Here is a 21,733-nt window from a genome sequence, read left to right on the forward strand (position 1 = left end):
AGTCATCTAACTACGCCACGGTTTTCTTGTTTTTTAGGGTCCAACGGATATGGTCACGAGCCTAGAAGAGTCGCTGCAGGCAATGTCGTGCTGTTAGCAAAGTCACTTCTATCCGTCGCCTGTTGTCACAGCCCATTAAAAAATGGCTCTGAGCATTGTGGAACTTAACATCTGAGTTAATATCTGAGGTCATCAGTCCCCTAGAACTTAGAACTACTTAAACCTAACTAACCTACGGACATCACACACATCCATGCCCGAGGCAGGACTCGAACCTGCGACAGTAGCGGTCACGCGGTTCCAGACTAAAGTGTCTAGAACCGCACGTCCACACCGGCCGGCTTACTAACATACCATATTTATGTATTTATTGCTTATTTAGGCTGACCGTTTTAGTGACTAAAGCCGTCTGATCAGGAACAACATATATAAGAAAATAGCACATAACAATCACAATAATCATAATTTGCATTATTAATAAATATAATAATTGACAATAATAATAACAACAGAACTAATAATAATAATGATAAAGTAATAGAGGTATTGAGAATTATGTTGATTTGTTATTACATGACATATTTTGTAACTATAATTTGCATCATTAATAGAAATAATGATAATAATACTCACAATAATGCTGCATGTGTTAGAAGACTGATTCGTTCGTTTCCAAGACTAGTAACTGCACGAAGTGTAGGAGTAGCTGAGCTTAATTGTCTGAGGAGCCCAACTCGTACGACCCGGTGTTTTGCGAGGATAAACAGAGGTGTTGTGTGTTGACGGGCGACGTGTCGCGAATCCCCAATGTGCTCCCCAATGGCTTCGCGTCGCCCCGGTGAGACCGACGTGAGAGGATTACCAGGCGGAGTGCTCACACGTGGCGCCGTGCCCGCCAATTACAGTGAACCTCTCAGCCCAGGGCGCCATCACCAACTGGACTCTCTCAGGGCGAGGGATGAGCACATCTCATGCACATCGAAACAGATGGAGGTACGAATCACTGGGTACTCGGGTAACGGGGCTGCAGCAGTTACTGTATACTCCATACGAAAGGTGTTTTCGATTAAAACAAAAGAGGAAATGGTACTGCTTTGTACCCTAGAGTAGAGTTTATAGGAAGTCAACATAAACACACAGACGCGGCGGTGAAACTGGCGCTTTTGAAACCTCAACCAGCGATGCGTATAGGAGGGCTGTGGAGTCAGCACACCGCTCTCCCGGCCGTTATGATGGTATTTTTGAGCGAAGTATCCACTATTCGGTCGAGTAGCTCCTCAATTGGTATCACGAGGCTGAGAGCACCCCGAAAACTGGCAACAGCGCATGGCGTCCTGGGTGGTCACCCATCCAAGTGCCGACCACGCCTGACAGTGCTTAACCTCGGTGATCTCACGGGAACCGGTGTATCCACTGCGGCAATGCCGTTGCCTGTAGTAAATGAAGAGTCAATAAAAATTTTTTCTTCGTTTTGGTGGCTTTCACGTATGTCCACCCGCATTAGCTGCTCAATTGCCATCACGAAGCTGAGTACAGCTCGTTGCAGTACTCCGACCAAAGAAAAACGCCTTGCAGTTCCTCCGCGTGGCCGTCAGCAGTGCTGACCGTTCAGCTACGGAGGCGCACCGGACTTTATAACATAGACTACAGTCGCTAAAAGAGACATGACGTGTTGGAGCACTCACAGCTTGCTGCCTCGCCTTCGCTGAGCTTGTCGAGCGTCAGCCCCAGTTTCAGAAGTCCGCCCCTCCTCCTACGCCTCTGCCTGCAGACTGCACTGCCGCCCCCGCCGCTCCCACCGCCTCCGCCAGGCAGGCGTTCTCGAGTTTGCGACTTCCGCCAGCCCTGCCCCAGATTCCAGATCCAGGGGCGCCTGGCACAATCTCTCACCGACGCACATTTTTTTTCTCCCTGTTACAGCAAACCTATCATGTGATGCCGTTTTTCATTGCCTCACTTATGCGCTCTGAAGATACTGAAGTTGTGAATCTTTCTCCCTATGTTCGGCGTTCGATGTCGTACTACCGAAGTAAAAAGGCAATTATTTTATTAAAGAAATAACACTGTCGTAATCCACCTCCCGCCCTTCAGCCTCCCACGCTCCCTTCCACCCTCCTCTCTCTCTCTCTCTCTCTCTCTCTCTCTCTCTCTCTTTGTCTCTCTCTCTCTGTCTCCCTCTCTCTCTGTCTCTCTCTCTGTCTCTCTCTCTCCCTCTCCCTCTCCCTCTCTCTCTCTCTCTCTCTCTCTCTCTCTCTCTCTCTCTCTCTCTCTCTCTCTCTGTCTCTCTCCCTCCTCTCTCTCTAGTTGTTATACTGATTTGTTGTAATACATCAGTAACCAAACTCGTGGTCATCAACGTCGCTGGTAAGTTCCCAGATGTGTGTCTCGTAAATTATTGATTGAGTTGTGGCTACTCGCATAGGGTATACAGGGCTTAGACACAAATTTGGAACCACCAAAGAACACTTTACCATAACCAATAAAAAAAAGTAGGAAAGCCAATGGCGTTCAAAAACGCTTCCAATCGTCTCCCAATCCTGTATGGATTTCAGGGAAATCTTACACTATTTCTGTACCTTCAACATTGCAGCCCAGTCAGCAATCGTGATAATCTAATATATAAGAAACTGTCAGCCTCGATTGTGGTAATGAAACCAACCTTTACCTAGGTTTCAGCTCAAATAATTGAGCCTTCTTCAGAACATATACCTGAATCTATAATTTGTCTAAGAGGGCAGTTTTACGTTTATTTCTAGACCATGCCCTCTTAGACAAATTGTAGATTCAGGTATATCTTCTGTAGAAGGCTCAATTATTTGGGCTGAAACGTAGGTAAAGGTTGGTTTCATTACGGCAATCGAGGCTGATAGTTTCTTATGTATTACACTATTTTCATCAGGTATTCAAAGAACTGGGACTGACACCGGAACAGCAGGTAACTGATATGCATTTGAATAGACATCATCTTCCAGAGGTTGAAAAACGCTTACCAAGTTTCGTTTATGTCGGCAACTCCTTCTTGGTGTTGCGATCTTTTTCCTTCAGTTTAAATTGTTCAAATGGCTCTGAGCACTATGGGACTTAACATCTGAGATCATCAGTCCCCTAGACTTAGAACTACTTAAATCTAACTAAACTAAGGACATCAAACACATCCATGCCCGAGGCAGGATTCCTGCGACCATAGCAGTAGCGCGATTCTGGACTGAAGCACCTAGAACCGTTCGGCCACAGTGGCCGGCTCAGTGTAAATGCTCGCCCTTAAAATCAGCCTAGTCGACTCCGACCACCACCCATTTAGGAGGACTAGGGAAAGAGCAGTCCACCCTTTTCCGAGGCCAAACAAAAATAAAACCTACCCTTGCAAGCGAAAACTGCACACGTGAGTGGCCTAGGAAAGATACACTACTGGCCATTAACATTGCTACACCACGAAGGTGACGTGCTACAGACGCGAAATTTAACCTACAGGAAGAAAATGCTGTGATATACAAATGATTATCTTTTCAGAGAATTCACACAAGGTTGGCGCCGGTGCCGACACCTACAACGTGCTGACATAACGAAACATTCCAACCGATTACTCACACACAAACAGCAGTTGACCGGCATTGCCTGGTGAAACGTTGTTGTGATGCCTCGTGTAAGGAGGAGGAATGCGTACCACCACGTTTCCGACTTCGATAAAGGTCGGATTTTAGCCAATCGCGATTGCGGTTTATCGTATCGCGACATTGCTGCTCGCGTTGGTCGAGATCCAATGACTGTTAGCACAATATGGAATCGGTGGGTAATACGGAACGCCGTGCTGTATCCCAGCGGCCTCGTATCACTAACAGTCTAGATGACAGGCATCTTATCCGCATGGCTGTAACGGATCGTGCAACCACGTAACGATCCCTGAGTCAACAGACGGGCACGTCTGCAAGACCACAACCATCTGCACGAACAGTTCGACGACGATTGCAGCAGCATGGACTATTAACTCGGAGACCATCGATGCGTTTACCCATGAAGCTGCATCACAGACAGGAGCGTCTGCGATGGTGTACTCAACGACGAACCTAGGTGCACGAATGTCAAAGCTTCATTTTCTCGTATGAATCCAAGTTCTGTGTACAGCATCATGATGGTCGCATCCGTGTTTGGCGACATCGCGGTGAACGCACATTGGAAGCGTGTATTCGTCATCGCCATACTGGCGTATCATCCGGCGTGATGATATGGGGTGCCATTGGTTACACGTCTCGGTCACCTCTTGTGCTCTACCCTTCAGTAGAGTCACTACACTTGATGAACTGTGTTATCGTGTTGAAGCTGCATGGACAGCTGTACGTGTACACGCCATCCAAGCTCTGTTTGACTCAATGCCCAGGCGTATCAAGGCCGTTATTACGGCCAGAGGTGGTTGTTCCGGGTACTGATTTCTCAGGATCTATGCACCCAAATTGCGTGAAAATGTAATCATGCGTCAGTTCTAGAATAATATATTTATCCAATGAATAGCCGTTTAGCATCTGCATTTTTTCTTGGTGTAGCAATTTTAATGGCCAGTCTCTCTCCCCCATCCGACAGAAGTGCGGGTGGATGTCTGGTAGCTGGATGGGACGGATCTTGTCCTAGCCTGTAGGCCAGTTGGAGATGACGGTGCAAAATGGCGATGTTGCGGGCGGTGGGAGGCGTCCCGGCGCGCCACGTGCTGGCGTGTTGACAGTGTGAAGGGCACGGCCCCCGCTGCAGGGTCGAGCCATCGATCGCGCCGGCACGTGCGCACCCGGCCGGCGGCCCTGACCGCCGCTTTCACTGCCGCCGCCCCGCCCCGCCCCGCCCCGCGCAGGTGCACGCACTGCTCTGCGTACGCACTACGCACCGCCACACGGCTCGACCTTCGTAGGCCGCCGCCCCACCGCGTGTAGGTGGATGCCGCTCAATTCTAGTCCATTAAGTCGTGCACAACAGGCAGCGTGAGTTGACGGGCGAGATACACAGTACGAACCACAACAACGTAAACTAACGCAGGTGAAAGTACGTAGTAAACCGAACAGAAACGCTCCAGTGGATGTGTACATATGACCGAAGGCGCTGGTAAACCAGGCCACGTGCCGTCGATAGACAAAGGTGGTAATCAGACGGATCAATGTGAGACGAATACGGCGGGTCGGGTAGCATTTCCCATTTCACCGTTTCCAAGTATGTTTTGACGAGTTTTGCGACATGGGGGTCGAGCATTGTCATGCTGAAAAGTCACCTTTTCTTATCAAATGGCTCGGAGCACTATGGGACTTAACTTCTGAGATCATCAGTTCCCTAGAACTTAGAACTATTTAAAGCTAAGGACATCACACACATCCATGCCCAAGGCATGATTCGAACTTGCCACCGTAGCGGTCACGCAGTTCCAGACTGTAGCGCCTAGAACCGCTCGGTCATTCTGGCCGGCCTTATCTTGTCGCTGCACTGTGGCCGTTTGTCTTTCAGTGCTTAGCTTAAACGCATCGGTTGCTTTCGATAACTATCTCCTGTGATTGTTTCCGTTGGTTTTAGTAACTTCGAACATCTTCTCTCTTCCACCGCCATGCCGGTCTTCGGCGTTCAAATCACTATCCCTCAAGAGTTGAAACCATTCTCTACACGTTCTTTCACTAACAGGTGTCTAACCATAAGCCTTGCACAACATTTTATGAGCCTTAGCTGCAGATTATTTCATGTTAAAGCAGAAAATTAAAGCTTCCCGCAAATGACTATAAATGTGCTCATGAGTTGACATGTTCAGCAGAGAATAACTTTATGATGTATTCACAAATTGCTAATGTTTTGATAGCGTTTAGAAGTGCCTAAGCGTATTGTATGACATTTACGAACTACCACTTACACCACTACCTGCCGCTATTGCCATCTACCGCAAAACGGAGGAATCGAACTTGTAGACCTAATAACAGGACTCATATTCTATCTTTAGCCGACGGGAAACAACTACATTTTCTTCGTGATTTTAGATTTATTTGTGCGAACATTGGCGTGTTCTGTGGCAACTTTATGTTTATCGTTTCGTCTTCCAACGCTGGAGACGTCTTCAAAGGACATAAATACTTCGTTGAGTTCTTTTCGAAATCTAACAACCTCAGGAAGCAGAACTTTAACAAGTACACGAGCGGCTATTGGACCGAGACATCACCCGACCGCAGTCATACGCTGTGGGGTCTGGCTGTCGCTTGTTAAGGAGGTTGCACTGCAGAAGAGTTGGTGCCGTTTGCTTTCAAAGCCCACAACTTGTCTAGTTTCCGTCCTTCTTTTCTGTCGAAGATCTTTTTGTGCTTTCTGAATTTTTATCGTTGCTCTGTACTCACCAGCAGGTTAATAATGGGACCTTAATAAAATCGTAGCATCGGAGAAGCGAAAGAGGTGATTCCCTGGTGCCAGAGCACGTTTTGTTGCTGTTGATTTATCCGTGTTCCCCAGATGATAATTGCTTTTGTGCTCTTCACGGGAGGAGTTAATGCTTGTTGTAGTTGCTCCTACGTACACTTGACCGCGTATGCAAGCGAGTTTGTATGCTCCTGCTGTGGCGAGAGATGAACGTAAAAATACTCAAGCACCTTTTTCTCTGGGTCAATGGCGTCTGTCATTTGGGCCCAGCGGAAGGGAAGAGTTACTGCTTTTACGACTGGGAGGAAAAGTTCCCCTTTAGCTGGTTCTTTATCGACGGAAGCTCCAGATTTTTTAGGATGTGGTGCCCTGCTTGCTTCCTTAGTAACAGCAGCCATAAGTTTCGTCAGGATGGCAAAGAGAGAGCTAGGACTTGGTAGGCGGACTGGCGTGCAGCGGCGTGGTCAGCGAGAGGTGTCCGGAGTGTGTGTTAGAGCGAGAGACGAGAGGGAAGGGAAAGTGCTGCCCGCCCTGATGGGGGGGTCGCCGATCGATGTCGTCAACACGTGCGGTCTCTGCCGCTGCCCCTAAGTCCGTCCGGGCAGCCAGAAGGAGTCGCTAATGCCGTTACACGCACTCTCCTAGCGACCGGCTTGGCTCTTACTCCGGAGTACGCGGTAAAATGATATTTTACACGACGACGAAGTCAAAACCTGAATCTCCGACTCTCTGAGGCGACACTGCACCAGCAGAGGCCGCGCCACACTATCGGAACGGCCCATCTCGACACCAGTCACACGGTGTTTATCTACCAGTGAGCTACGTTCGCGTTTTACAGACATAGAGATTTCCTTACTTACGTGTTCAGGTCAGTACCGTAAGCTTAATAAGGAGAAGAAGCACAGGAATGTAACTCTTTATTTTTGTACAGTCTTATTTCTTTTAATTCCATCATCCAAGCACGGTAGAACTTCTTCCCCTGTGTACATCATAGCTTTACGTGGAAATCAACGGAGGCACCAGAACAATTATTATGAGTGTTCTTCTATTAGTCCGGCATTTATAATTTTCAACCCTACATTTTTCTACACGGACATGTAACTACACTACTGGCCATTAAAATTGCTACAAGAAAGAGAAATGCAGATTATGGACGGGTATTCATTGGACAAATGTATTATACTAGAACTGACATGTGGTTACATTTTCACGAAATTTGGGTGCATAGATCCTCAGAAATCAGTGCCCAGAACAACCACCTCTGGCCGTAACAACGGCCTTGATATGCCTGGGAATTGAGTCAGAGCTTGGATGGCATGTACTGGTACAGCTGCCCATGCAGCTTCAACACGATACCACAGTTCATCAAGAGTAGTGACTGGCGTATTGTGACGAGCCACTTGCTCGACCACCATTAACCAGACGTTTTCAATTGGTGAGAGATATGGAGAATGTGCTGGCCAGGGCAGCAGGTGAACATTTTCTGTACCCAGAAGGGCCCGTACAGGACCTGCAACATGCGGCCGTACATTATCCTACTGAAATGTAGGGTTTCGCGGGGATCGAATGAAGGGTAGAGCCATGGGTCCTAACATATCTGAAATGTAACGTTCACTGTTCAAAGTGCCGTCAACGCGAACAAGAGGTGACCGAGATGTGTAACCAATGGCACCCCATACCATCACCCCGGATGATACGAGAGTATTGCGATGACGAATACAAGCTTCCAATGTGCGTTCACCGCAATGTCGCCAAACATGGATGCGACCATCATGATGCTGTAAACAGAATCTGACGTTTTACCATTGGTGCACCCAGGTTCGTCGTTGAGAACACCATCGCAGGCGCTCCTGTCTGTGATGCAGCGTCAAGGGTAACCACAGCCATGGACTACGAGCTGATAGTCCATGCTGCTGCAAACGTCGTCGAACTGTTCGTGCAGATGGTTGTTGTTTTGCAAACGTCCCCATCTGTTGACTCAGGGATCGGTACGTGGCTGCACGATCCGTTACAGCCATGCGGATAAGATGCCTTGGATCTCGACCAACGCGAGCAACAATGTCGCGACACGATAAACCGCAATCGCGATAGGCTACAATCCGACCTTTATCAAAGTCGGAAACATGGTGGTACGCATTTCTCCTCCTTACACGAGGCATCACAGCAAGGTTTCACCAGGCAAAGCCGATCAATTACTGTTTGTGTATGAGAAATCGGTTGGAAACTTTCCTCATGTCAGCACGTTGTAGGTGTCGCCACCGGCGCCAACCTTGTGTGAATGCTCTGAGAAGCTAATCATTTGCATATCACAGCATCTTCTTCCTCTCGGTTAAATTTCGCGTCTATAGCGCGTCATCTTCGTGGTGTAGCAATTTTAATGGCCAGTAGTGTAAAAACAAACGCTTTGCCGAAATGACGTTCTTACCACTTTTCTCTTTTGTTTCAGGTAAGTCAGAGGGAGGCCGGTCCCCATTGCTGCTCGCTACAGGCTCTGTCTCAGAGGATACGGTACCGGGAGGTGCCCGGGGATTTCAGGTAAGTTAGTTTTCTTACGCTGCGGACCACCTTACGCGATATCCAACTTGGTACATCTTGTACTGCTGGAACCCCCAGCTGCCAATGTCATGGAACGAGACGACGTGGTAGAGTTACTGGAAGAGAGCAAGATTGAAATTAACATCAAAACATCCCGCCTTTTACCTGGATAAATGTAGGTAGATGCCAGGACAGTATCGAAGACATGCGGGGTCAACATGGATACTTACAGATGAACGAGGTAACATACAGAAAAATGTTGTTTTTAAGAAGGTTCTGCACGTCTTTCTTCGGACGTTCTCCAATAGGACTTTCCTGTCCCTCGTCGGCGATGATTACTATTATGCCTCTCAGAATCCCGATTGTGTCTGACTGCGAGATTTACTGATTAACATTTTGAGAATATCACATCTTTAAATATTTAGGGGTCGTTGTAAGAAGTGAACGCGTCAAATCAGTGTCAGTAAAGATGAATAGAGGTCTTCCAATTGTTGTAAGGATTCTGGGAAAGTTCAAGGCATCGGTAAAATAAATTGCGTACAAAAGGCTAGTGCGGTCAATTCTGGAGTTTCTTCATTGACATTAACATTATGTGATCAAAAGTATCCGGACATAGTAGACATTCATACGCAGTGTGGCCACCCTTCACCTTTATGACGGCTTCATCTCTGCTCGAGAAGGTAGTGATGTTGGACGCTGGGGTCCGGAGCGAAGTCGACGTTCTAATTCATTCCAACGAGTTGAGGTTGGGTTTCTGGGTAGGCCAGACCATTCCAGGAGCGCTCTTGTCCACAAACCGTTGACTCACTGAGACTGCTTTATGGCAGGGTTCAATGTCATGCTGATACAGTCAAAGTTTCCGAAATGATCCTCTATGAACGCAGTACTCGATGCTGTAAAATGTGTTCATATCCTTCCACATTTGGCGTTTTCTTAAGCACAATAAGGAGACCACATCCTAACCACAGAAAACACCCCCGTACCATTACACCCAAACTCTTCCAACGGATTCCCACAGCATATAACTTGATGCGTCACTCCAGATCCCTCGTTTCCAGTCGTACACTGTCCAGTGAAGCCAAGCGCCTCTTTAAACTGACTAGAGAAATGAATAGTTTTGAAATGTGTGCTTTATGAGGAGGTGCTCTACCAATGAACCCTAACGTTCTGCTGATTTCATGCGATATTTTTACATCCCCCTCCGCAATGCTGGACGGTCCTTTTCCATCAGTAAATGAGGCCTATCTGTTATCGGTTTAGCAGTGGCTTTTTCTTTCGTGTTTACACTTCATTATCCTACCAACAGTAGCCAACCTTGCCAACCTAATAAGAGCTGTACTGTCTCAGATGCATCTGAATCTCACGTGAGCTCCAACAGCTAATCCTCGTTCGAAGTCACTGAGTTTTCCTAACCGATTCATTCTGCTTTTACCGCTTCTCTGCTGACAATTTAGCAGTCCCCGCCTTCTCTTATATTGTCAGTGTCGCCGCTCGTGACATGCAGTGGTTAAAACCGCACACATGGGGGCGTCAGGATACTTTTGATAGGGTAGTGTAATAGCCTCAAGCCACTGTACAGAACATGGCGAAAGGTGCTTCCATATATTCCCCCATTTATATTCCCCCGAGTATCGCTGTTATACTTACGCTTGTGCTGTTGTGTTATACCGTCATGTTACGTCGTGTTACAACGGCAACAGGCATCGAACGAATTCAGGAACACGCTTCTAGAACTGTTCAAGAAAGATATCTCCATCAGGAAAGCGTAAGAAAAATAAATCGGGAATCTTAACTGTTAATCACTGGAAGAATGAGAAGGTAATTGTTACCGTTTTAGGTAAACTTAGAGAGCCTGTATTCAATGAGTACTGTGAGATTATAATGCTCCCACCATCTTGTACCTTGCGCAGGGGCCATGAGAACAAGGCAAGAGAGAATAGGACGCGTGCAGATGGGTACACGCACGGACATCGTTACAATTCTGAGCCCTCTAGCGGCATAAGAGGGCTGCAAATGTGTAGACATGAAGAATGAGGATTTAGAATGCTAATAATGTTTGTTTTATGTAAAAAGCTTTAAGAGTTGTTACATAAAAAATTCGGAGGCATTACTTTTCAGGACGTCCACATAGAACAGAAAGGAAAACCGATGACAGTGGAACGATAGACCCTCCACCACGCACTGTACTGTGATTTGCGAAGTATATATGTAGATATAAGATTCTCATGATCTCTTCCAAAATAACTGATATCGAAATTTTATGTTTTTCTATTGTACTATTTCTTTTCCGCTTTAAAAATTGGAGTGTCATTTTTATGTAAGCATTACTTCACCCCTTTTCCCTTGCAGAAATTTCCATTTTACTTACGTACTTGTACGATGGCCGTTCGCCAAGTGCAGCAATAACTTTCGCAACTCTGGATGAAAATCGAGCAGGTTGACAGCGTTGCACCATTGTGGTATCACCTGGAGCAACTGGTCTTCCGATGTTCCGTTGGCCTGCAACCTTGCGCAATCTCAACGTTCTGCTTTTGTTCAGTACCGGTACATTTCACGATAAACTGAAACCATTTTTTCCAAGCGTAAAATGAAAAACAGCATCACAATGTAGTCTCTGCATCATCCGCTATTCCAAGTCGCAACGTTTGAACTACAACAGTCCCTTACTATGGGAGTAGTGCGTTTGATGGTGTACCATGATCACGCCATAATTTCTCAGAACATAGACACGGGAAAGTGATTCTGTTTTTTCTAAAAGGTTCTGGAGAGATCTAGTCCGTAAAGATACCCAGAGAGCTTTACAGTGTCCTATTCACCAAAAATATTACGGGAATGTCATAGAGACTCTTACAAATTAGTCTATCGCCCCCAAGTCTATGGACCTGACTCCATTATGGAACTTTTCTTTTGTGTAACCTCTTTCCCAACCCCATTGGAGTACTAGATACGTCGTACGCCTCAGCATTTTTTTCTAGATGATAATGTATGTGTACGTAAATTATGGTAAAAATTTCTCCGGCTTTACACTATTACACTTACCTTTGCATGTCACCCCACCCTCACCCACAACACCAATTCTAGTCTTCGTAAGAGTGTCTTACCTGTGCAGTATTTTTTCTATACAGGGTTCTAAGTGTGTTTCAAAATTCTCTAGGCGTTGCTGTCCTATGTTCCAGCATGCGAGGAAATGTCTACGACCATTCTTGACGAGCACTGACCAAGTTTCCATGTACCGTGGAAAAAACCATTTAACATCCGTAAGGTAGATAAAAAGAGTTCAAGGCACCTCTCTCTTTGTGTAAAATGCCTTCTACTCACGCCACGCGATACACATGAGAAAATTAGTTAGCGCATTATTTTACGTATCCCCCTCCCTCTCTATCTCTCTCTTTCTCTTTATGTGTGTGTGTGCGTGCGTGCGTGTGTGTGTGTGTGTGTGTGTGTGTGTGTGTGTGTGTGTGTGTGTGTGTGTTCGGTTCGATAATGTAGGCTACATGCGTTATGTCCCCTGCTGTTGGACACGTTTGGCTTTTTCCTGTTTTATAAGCAGAACAAATACTTCATAATACACAATTCATACAGTTCAGCGTTATCGTCCGTTTTTAATTATATATATCTTTCTCTAAAGTAGAAAGCACACCACTCCATCTTTCGGCTGATGATTCAGCAATCTCTTGAGAAATTAAAGAAAGAATTGGCATCTCGATTGCAAAATTCTTTCTTGTTTATTTAATTTAGGACGCCTTTCACTCTCATAAGATCATCATCAGACAGGCAAGTGTACAGAAACTCCCGCAATCACCATTCTGCAACCGAGACTGCCTCCTCTTTCTTGAATTTTTCTAAAGTCGTAATTTGTAAGTACGAAAGTAATCTTTAGTCGTGTGCTGAAGTAGCACCATTCACGCAAGATAGGCAGACAGGAGACTGTTTCACTGTTGTCTTCTTTGTTCTTGCAGCAGTCATTAAATCATCACCGAACGCACAATACAGGGATCGTAAACGCGCCTCGCACACGGTCGTTCCGTCGACTCCGCTGACGAGCTGTTCAGGCAATTATTCTCTCACACAAAGAAACGTTCGCCGCATCTGTATCTCCGCCTTGCACAAAAGGCGCAACAATAATGTACAATCTAAAACCGTCATTGTTTCCTAATGCTACTCATCATCATTCTAGTCTCCCATTCTGCGCCACGCGTTGTTTCTTTGTGCTGGCGTGTTCGCATTAGGAACACCTGATTCGTCGACCAGGTATGTCACGTTTGAAACAGGGAACTCTCTTTTTCAGTTTTTCTTGTTATAACCTTTTGGAAACTGCAGAGGTTTTAGTATTTGTGGTACCTGAAAGTTAATAAAAACGGCGTGTACTTTTAATCGGATACATGTACAAGTTAGGAGACAATGTGTTTGCGTAGGTTTCCGCGGCCTGAGTCAGTTTACATGGAAGTTTCCTGCTTGTGGTACTGCGCCATAGTGTAAATAACTATCACCGATGAAAGAAACGTTTCGGCCACGACTACAGTGGATTTCTTCTGGGCCGCCACTACAGGAAGAAGAAAGCCACAGTAACCGTGACCGAAACGTTGGTTTCCTCAGTAGTAGTTGTTTACAACATGACGCTGCACCATATCCACGAAACGTTCATCTTTTTTTTTCAAAAAAAAAAGGAATGTATATCTTGTTGGATTTGTTAGTAAATGATTGCCATTGTTCAGGGACTCCGCTGCCGAACGAGTAAACGCTCGGTTTCATAAGCGCCACGTCTCTGGATCGCATCTCACTGCCCGTACTTTTTTTTCATCCCGACTTAATTCTAACAACAGATTCTCATTATCTAAAGTATTATTTAATACCTTCACGATCTGTTTCGTGTCAAATTTTATAAGTTGTTTTCCTTTACAATGAGGACCGTTTATGAATGTAAACCAACTTTGTTTTGCAATAGAAACAGTGAAAGAAACGTACATTTGTAAAAATTCTGCGTTCATTACGTGTAGCGTATGTCACAATAATTACTATTTTCGACGTGTCTACTATTAGTGTCATCCTGGTTCGTGCAGTCCTCCATAGGCTACACCTTATGCTTGTCACAAATGAAGATAAAGTAACATAAATAAAATTCTGATAACCAGACTGAAAATTCTCGTGTATCCTTCCTTCATTTCTAAATCACTCAAAACCACAATCTTTTCCTCCTTTTTCAGGGCAGAGACCATAAAGACAAGAAATGAATAATTAGATATTCATAAATTGTATAGTTACAATAAGCCATTTGTTAGAATTATATGGGAATAAAAGACAGTAGCAGTAGCAAGATTGGACCCAGAGACCTTGCCCTCATGAAATCAAGCATCTTCTCGCTTGGCTGCAGACTCTTGGAGTGATAACGATCATACAAAGTATGTAAGCACGCCTAAAATTTTAAAAATTTCCTCGAAACAGTAAGAGCTGCGTTTTCCTTTTTACATATGTTGAGTCCTAGTCGTGCCATACACTCCTTGTTTGTATGAATCAGATCGGTAGGGAAGTTCGTACGGTCTCCTTGCAAGACCAAAATAAACTGAAGAGCCAAAGAAACTGGTACACCTGCTTAATATCGTGCAGGGCTCCCGCTAGCACATTGTAGTACCGCAACACGACATGGCATGGAATTGACTAATGTCTGAAGTGGTACTGGAGCGATTTGACACCATGAATCCTGGAGGGCTGTCCATAAATCCGTAAGAGTACGAGGGGGTGGAGATCTATTGTGAACAGCACGTTGCAAGGTATCCCAGATATGTTCAATAAATTTCATTTCTGGGGAATTTGGTAGCCAGCAAGGTGTTTAACCTCAGAAGAGTGTTCCTGGAGCCTCTCTGTAGCAATTCTGGACGTATGGGGTGTCGCATTGTCCTGCTGGAATTGCCCACGTCCATTGGAGTGCACAATGGACGCGAATGGATGCAGGCGATCGGACAGGATGCTTTCGCACGTGTCACCTGTCAGAATCGTATGTAGACGTATCTTGGGTCCCATATCACTCCAACTGCACATTCCCCCACAACACCAGCTTAAACAGTCCCATGCTGACATGCAGCGTCCATGGATTCATGAGGTTGACTCCATACCCGTACACTCGACCTTCTTGATGCTACTGGAAACGAGACTCGTCCGACCAGGCAACATATTTCCAGTGATCAACAGTCCAATGTCGGTGTTGGCGGACCCAGGCGAGGCGTAAAGCTGTGTGTCGAACAGTCATCAACGGTACACGAGTGCGGTTTCGGCTTCGAAAGCCCATATCGATAATGTTTCGTTGAGTTGCTCGCACGTTGACACTTCTTGATGGTTCGGCACTGAAATCTGCAGCAATTTGCGGAAGGGTTGCACTTCTGTCACGTTGAACGATTGTCTTCAGTCGTCGCTGGTCCAATTCTTGTAGCATATTTTTCCGGCCGCAGCGATGGCGAAGATTTGATGTTGTAGTGGATTCCTGGTGTTCACGGTACACTCGTGAAACGGCTTGGTTCAAATGGCTCTGAGCACTATGGGAATTAACTTCTGAGGTCATCAGTCCCCTAGAACTTTTAACTACTTATACCTAACTAACCTAAGCACATCATACACATCCATGCCCGAGGCATGATTCGAACCTGCCACCGTAGCAGTCGCGCTGTTCCAGACTGTAGCGCCTAGAACCGTTCGGCCATTCCGGCCGGCACTCGCGAAATGGTCGTACCGGACAAATCCCCACTTCTTCGCTACCTCGGCGATGCTGTGTCCCATCGCTCGTGCGCCAACTGTAAAACACACTTAAATCTTGATGGCCTGCCGTTGTAACAGCAGTACCCGACCTACCAACTGAGCCAGGCACTTGTTGTTTTATATAGGCGTTGCCGACCGCAGCGCCATATTTTGCCTGTTTACATATGTCTTTCAAATACACATTGCTATACCAGTTTCTTTGACGCTTCATTGTATCAAAATTGTGCAATAAAACGTAAATAAAAATTGACAGTCGCAGGCATAATTGAGTCATTCAAAAATTGGTTTTGATACACTCCTGGAAATTGAAATAAGAACACCGTGAATTCATTGTCCCAGGAGGGGGAAACGTTATTGACACATTCCTGGGGTCAGATACATCACATGATCACACTGACAGAACCACTGGCACATAGACACAGGCAACAGAGCATGCACAATGTCGGCACTAGTACAGTGTACATCCACCTTTCGCAGCAATGCAGGCTGCTATTCTCCCATTGAGACGATCGTAGAGATGCTGGATGTAGTCCTGTGGAACGGTTTTCCATGCCATTTCCACCTGGCGCCTCAGTTGGACCAGCATTCGTGATGGACGTGCAGACCGCGTGAGACGACGCTTCATCCAGTCCCAAACATGCTCAATAGGGGGACAAATCCGGAGATCTTGCCGGCCAGGGTAGTTGACTTAAACCTTCTAGAGCACGTTGGGTGGCACGGGATACATGCGGACTTGCATTGTCCTGTTGGAACAGCAAGTTCCCTTGCCGGTCTAGGAATGGTAGAACGATGGGTTCGATGACGGTTTGGATGTACCGTGCACTATTCAGTGTCCCCTCGACGATCACCAGAGGTGTACGGCCAGTGTAGGAGATCGCTCCCCACACCATGATGCCGGGTGTTGGCCCTGTGTGCCTCGGTCGTATGCAGTCCTGATTGTGGCGCTCACCTGCACGGCGCCAAACACGCATACGACCATCATTGGCACCAAGGCAGAAGCGACTCTCATCGCTGAAGACGACACGTCTCCATTCGTCCCTCCATTCACGCCTGTCGCGACACCACTGGAGGCGGGCTGCACGATGTTGGGGCGTGAGCGGAAGACGGCCTAACGGTGTGCGGGACCGTAGCCCAGCTTCATGGAGACGGTTGCGAATGGTCCTCGTCGATACCCCAGGAGCAACAGTGTCCCTAATTTGCTGGGAAGTGGCGGTGCGGTCCCCTACGGCACAGCGTAGGATCCTACGGTCTTGGCGTGCATCCGTGCGTCGCTGCGGTCCGGTCCCAGGTCGACGAGCACGTGCACCTTCCGCCGACCACTGGCGACAATATCGATGTACTGTGGAGACCTCACGCCCCACGTGTTGAGCAATTCGGCGGTACGTCCACCCGGCCTCCCGCATGCCCACTATACGCCCTCGCTCAAAGTCCGTTAACTGCACATACGGTTCACGTTCACGCTGTCGCGGCATGCTACCAGTGTTAAAGAGCTCCGTATGCCACGGCAAACTGGCTGACACTGACGGCGGCGGTGCACAAATGCTGCGCAGCTAGCGCCATTCGACGGCCAACACCGCGGTTCCTGGTGTGTCCGCTGTGCAGTGCGTGTGATCATTGCTTGTACAGCCCTCTCGCAGTGTCCGGAGCAAGTATGGTGGGTCTGACACACCGGTGTCAATGTGTTCTTTTTTCCATTTCCAGGAGTGTATATTGAGCGCAGTATGAAATGTCGGAGACGACCTTTATACTCGGAAAATGGTGGCCTGGCGCATAGTGGCAGGTATTTCGTGCTGTTATTGCTCGCTCCCTTTCCGTGTTGCACTTGCGCTGCCTGCGTACCCGTGGACGTTTCCTCGCTTACAGAGAACTCCGTGTACGGAGTGTGTTGACGCGTACGGCGGCACGCAGCACTCTCGCCCATCCCAATTTCCGGCGGCTGGCGCGCATAGCCGCCGGTTCGCCGCTGCCGGCTGCGCAGGCGGGTCGCTGGCTCGCGCGGTCGCTGCCTCCGTTCCCAAGGTCGAGGTCAAGGCGACCACTCACGGTTCGCTGCTGCGCCACGGCGCGCTCGCGACGTACTCGAGTCACTGACTCCCATCCAAATAAGTGCCGGGAGTTACGACAACCGAAAAGTACGGATATCTCCGTTCCGGCGTGTTCTCGACAAATGACGTCGAGTATTCAAATGCTGTATCCGAAATTGTTGCGGGTCGGTTCGTGTCGGCAACACTCGAGACCAGTTGTCCTCTCAAAAGTTTCCGTTCTTTTCCAGATCCATTTCACTCTGTAACTGTGGCATTATATGATGCATATATTACATCTGAATTGACATAACATCGCATTGGATTTGCCTAAGAATTACTTTTCTACAATGATTATGACATCATAAAAAGTGACTCTGTTTTGAAAACCATTCCTGATCAAAACAGATAAGTCCTTTGATGTTTTCTTTAATTCTGAAGTTCTCAGAATTTTTTAACCTCTCTTAAAAAAAGGCATATGGCTCTTTTCCATACCTAGTGGCCTGATATGTAGCTGAGAAACGATAACTTTCACAGCCAGCTGCGAGCCTGAAGCAAATGATGCCCCTAACAGGTAGTCTACATTCGTAATCTAGATTCTCTGATGTGTCTCTTCGATTGCTTTGGGTTCTCAGTTGCATGGAATTCATAGTTCTGTCCATCACGCAGCCCTGAAAGATGGGGCACGCCCACTGACCTTCATAGCTCAGCATTGCCACGGCTTCTGCCCAAATTACTGCTAACTAAGCGAACCAGAGGTGATCAAGCCATTGCGCTAGATACTGAGCAGCTGTGATAATGACGGATGGAATTTGTCAATGTTATTTATTCTGAGAGCCTCCACACGCAGATACGTCCATCGTGATGAAGGCTGAATTGGGACTCGTCTAATAAGACAACGTGGTGTTACTCATGCGTCCAGTGTTGTCATTGGGCCGTAACCCAGTTGGGCATCGAGTCTAACCAAACTTCGGTCACAGATACGAAGACATCATTCCAAGACGCTTCAACTCTGCACAACATTTCACGATTCTTAGTGGCTGGTGAGCAGTTGCATGCCAGTCTCTCGGTAACTTGTGACAATTTTTTTTTCTTCCGCTATTGAATCTGGACAACACGCGGTCTTGCGTTTTATCTTCTCGAAATACAACGTCGAGGTGGTTTCGAACATAGAGCACAGCTGCCAACCTTAACACGTCAGAAATATAACAGCTGTTGTCCAGTTTATCAGCTATATCAACATCGGTGTTCGCGTCGTATATCCAAGGGCATCCTGTACTATCACGCCAGGTCTGCGGCAGTATGATGATAACAAATGCGGACTGACAACGTTCTTTCTCCTCGGGGCCCGCACGCAGGACTACGTCCTCTGTAGTGCTGCATGTACAGCTAAGGCTCGTGTGAAAATATAACATGGTCTGTGTCTTATGTCCCGTGTCATCATTGGGTGCACCGCAGTCAGTGACTCTCTCCCAGATGGCGCGTCACCAGAAATCACAACAATGGTCTCCGTGCTGTCATCTCATGGTGATGCATCTTCATCGTACTGTTAGTGTGCATACTTCCCTTGCTGCAGAAAAGCACATTTCCTGACACAACGTAGGTAACATTGCCACATGATCGCGCGCGGTGAAGCGAATAATATCTTTTTCCTCTCGCCCGCTAGTCGCGTAGGGCCATTTAGATGCTGCATTGCGTGGAATATGGCGCTCCTGGGCGCAGAGTTGCGAGATCCTGAGCAACGTGAAACGTAATATCGCGGATACACTACAGTTTCGGATCTTATGGATGCTCAACGGGACACTACAGTTTCGATAGGCAGCGATTCTACCACTGTCGAATTATGATTCTTACACGAAGCGTATCACGATCTTCGCACAAACCGTCAGCAACTCGTGGTCTCGTGGTTAGCAGTGCTGACTTTCGATCACAGGGCCCTGGGTACGATTCCCGGCCAGGTCAGGGGTTTTCTCTGCTCAGGACTGTCTAAGTGTGGTCATCATCATTTCATCATCGTCGACGCGCAAGTCACCGAAGTGGCGTCAGATAAAAAGACTTCCACCACATGGCCGAACTCCGCAGAAAGCGAATCCTAGTGAATACCGTACGCACATTTTTCTTCTCCTCACAAACTAGCAACATCCAAATGTGATTTAGGAATAAGAAACCAGCTGCATAATATTTCGTTGTTACTCATACATAATGTTACGTTTGTTTCGTGGCAGCTTCATGCTGTTGGAATTTTAATAGATCCAAGTACGATTATGAGCATGGTACTTTTACAAAGCATGGCTTAACTTAGATGAGTATTGCTAACCTAGACTTTACTTCCGTACTTTTTCTAAAAGAAAATTAGCTTTCCAGCATTCTCAGAGTGGAAAAGTATTCCTTTGGACCACCGAGGTCTTCGTGAAGTACACTGCGCGCTCCGTGCAAATTCTCTTCGACCAGTTCCCTTCGAGCCCATTTTCTTGTATTTCAATTTTTAATCCCTTCTTCCATCTTTCCTTCCAGGACAAGCTATCCTGCAAGACGTTTGCCACTTAGCCACCTAGAGCGCCGTGTGTAAGAGCTCAGGCGTCTACTTGCTGCGTTCTCAGTTGGGACACTGAATCCGTCGCCAGTAGACTGTGTTACTGGCCCAGAGTGAAGCGGCCTCAAGGCTAACTGGCACATTGCGCTCTTATTTCCACGCTACGCCGGTGCGTGAACTATGCGCCATGCCAGCTCCGGCTGCCTTCAGTCGGCCGTCCCTGCTTCCCTTTTATTGATTGCGGCGCTGGCCGGGTCCCCGGACTGCAAGGGGAAGCTTTTTCACCCCCGGCGGCAGGCAACCCCATGCCATGCACGGTCACCATAGCAACACCCTTGTTTCCCCCAGCGCAGTCAGACTGCGTGAGGGGATCGCGCCTCCCAGCCGCTCCGCGCAACAACCGCCTAAGCGTCGCCCCAGCTACCCGCGCTAATTCTCCGTTCAATAGCGACGCGTGCGTTCTCCTCTGCCGTCTGCTGGCATGTCACAGTGCCCCGGGACCCGAGTCTTGGTCACCATTTGCGCTGGACGCCAACGTGATACGTCGATGTAATCTCGCTAGACGGAGCATCGACAAAACGCCTCGTCGCTCAGCCTATTACGAACTGCGATAGCGCTCGACTGTTCATACATCGATTCTATTTTTCTTAGCGATATTTCAACGTTCGATACAATTTTCTGCTGTCACGCGAAGATCCACTAGCGGCCGCGAAAAGAATCCTCGTACTCTTGGCGATGTGCGGTGGGCGAGAGAAATTACGCTACTCACTACACTGCAAATGTACTCGGAAACGTTTGCTGACGGACCTGGATTAATTATCTGCATTGCTACTCTTGTAAAATCAGTCTAAGTAAGCGACATCGATCTCGCTCTGACCCACGAACCAGGATTAGACTTCTCACTACTCCTGTGTCAATAATTAAAGCCGTCCAGCAATCTAACTACTCGCAGAACGATTCCGAGAAGCTACCATTGGACTGAATAGCAAAACTACGTCCAATTTGCTACTGGCTGCTTGCTAAGCTCTGTCTCTTTTTACCGAACAGGCCTGCGCTCTCTAAACCCTAACATTCGGAGAGAAAAACAAGAAACTACCTATGGAGGATTTCACGGACGCTTCCGGGAAGGCACTTTCGACTCTTTAAGGGTAAAGTAACTGGATTTGTCACTCAGGACCAGCATCTGCTGACTTCAGAAACACTCTTTAGAACACCATCTCCGCTCCAGAGGGCCCAAGACCAGCCACCTAAACCACACGAGAGCTGACAGCCCACTCTTCGGTTTCGCAAGCTCCGAGCTCTTTACGAAATTACTGAAGTCGTACGCCTTCCAGGCGCTAACACTTACAAGAAGAATTGACCATTTCCTACTCCCACTTACAGCGCTTCTGTAAGGTGGTGCTTCCTGTGAGAACTTAGAAATTTATCTGCAGAGAACGCTGACAAACACGAGCCGTCATGAGAAAATATCTCGCCTTCGATATCAGACTTCGTCCACCGGTAGCTTAGGAGGATTAGAGCAAGAGAGGCT

General features: G+C 47.3%; 1 protein-coding gene and 1 pseudogene across 1 annotated transcript in view; one reads left to right on the top strand and one right to left on the bottom strand.

Annotated features, from left to right (window-relative positions):
- Positions 1-21,733, top strand: part of LOC126353907 (ecdysone-inducible protein E75) — a 407,934-nt gene that overhangs the window by 122,682 nt on the left and 263,519 nt on the right. The gene's annotated exons all lie outside the window — the stretch shown is intronic.
- LOC126356644 (5S ribosomal RNA) lies at positions 1,315-1,432 on the bottom strand (annotated as a pseudogene).

Source organism: Schistocerca gregaria, chromosome 3 (assembly GCF_023897955.1).
Source record: "Schistocerca gregaria isolate iqSchGreg1 chromosome 3, iqSchGreg1.2, whole genome shotgun sequence".
NCBI classification, from domain to species: Eukaryota; Metazoa; Arthropoda; class Insecta; order Orthoptera; family Acrididae; genus Schistocerca; species Schistocerca gregaria.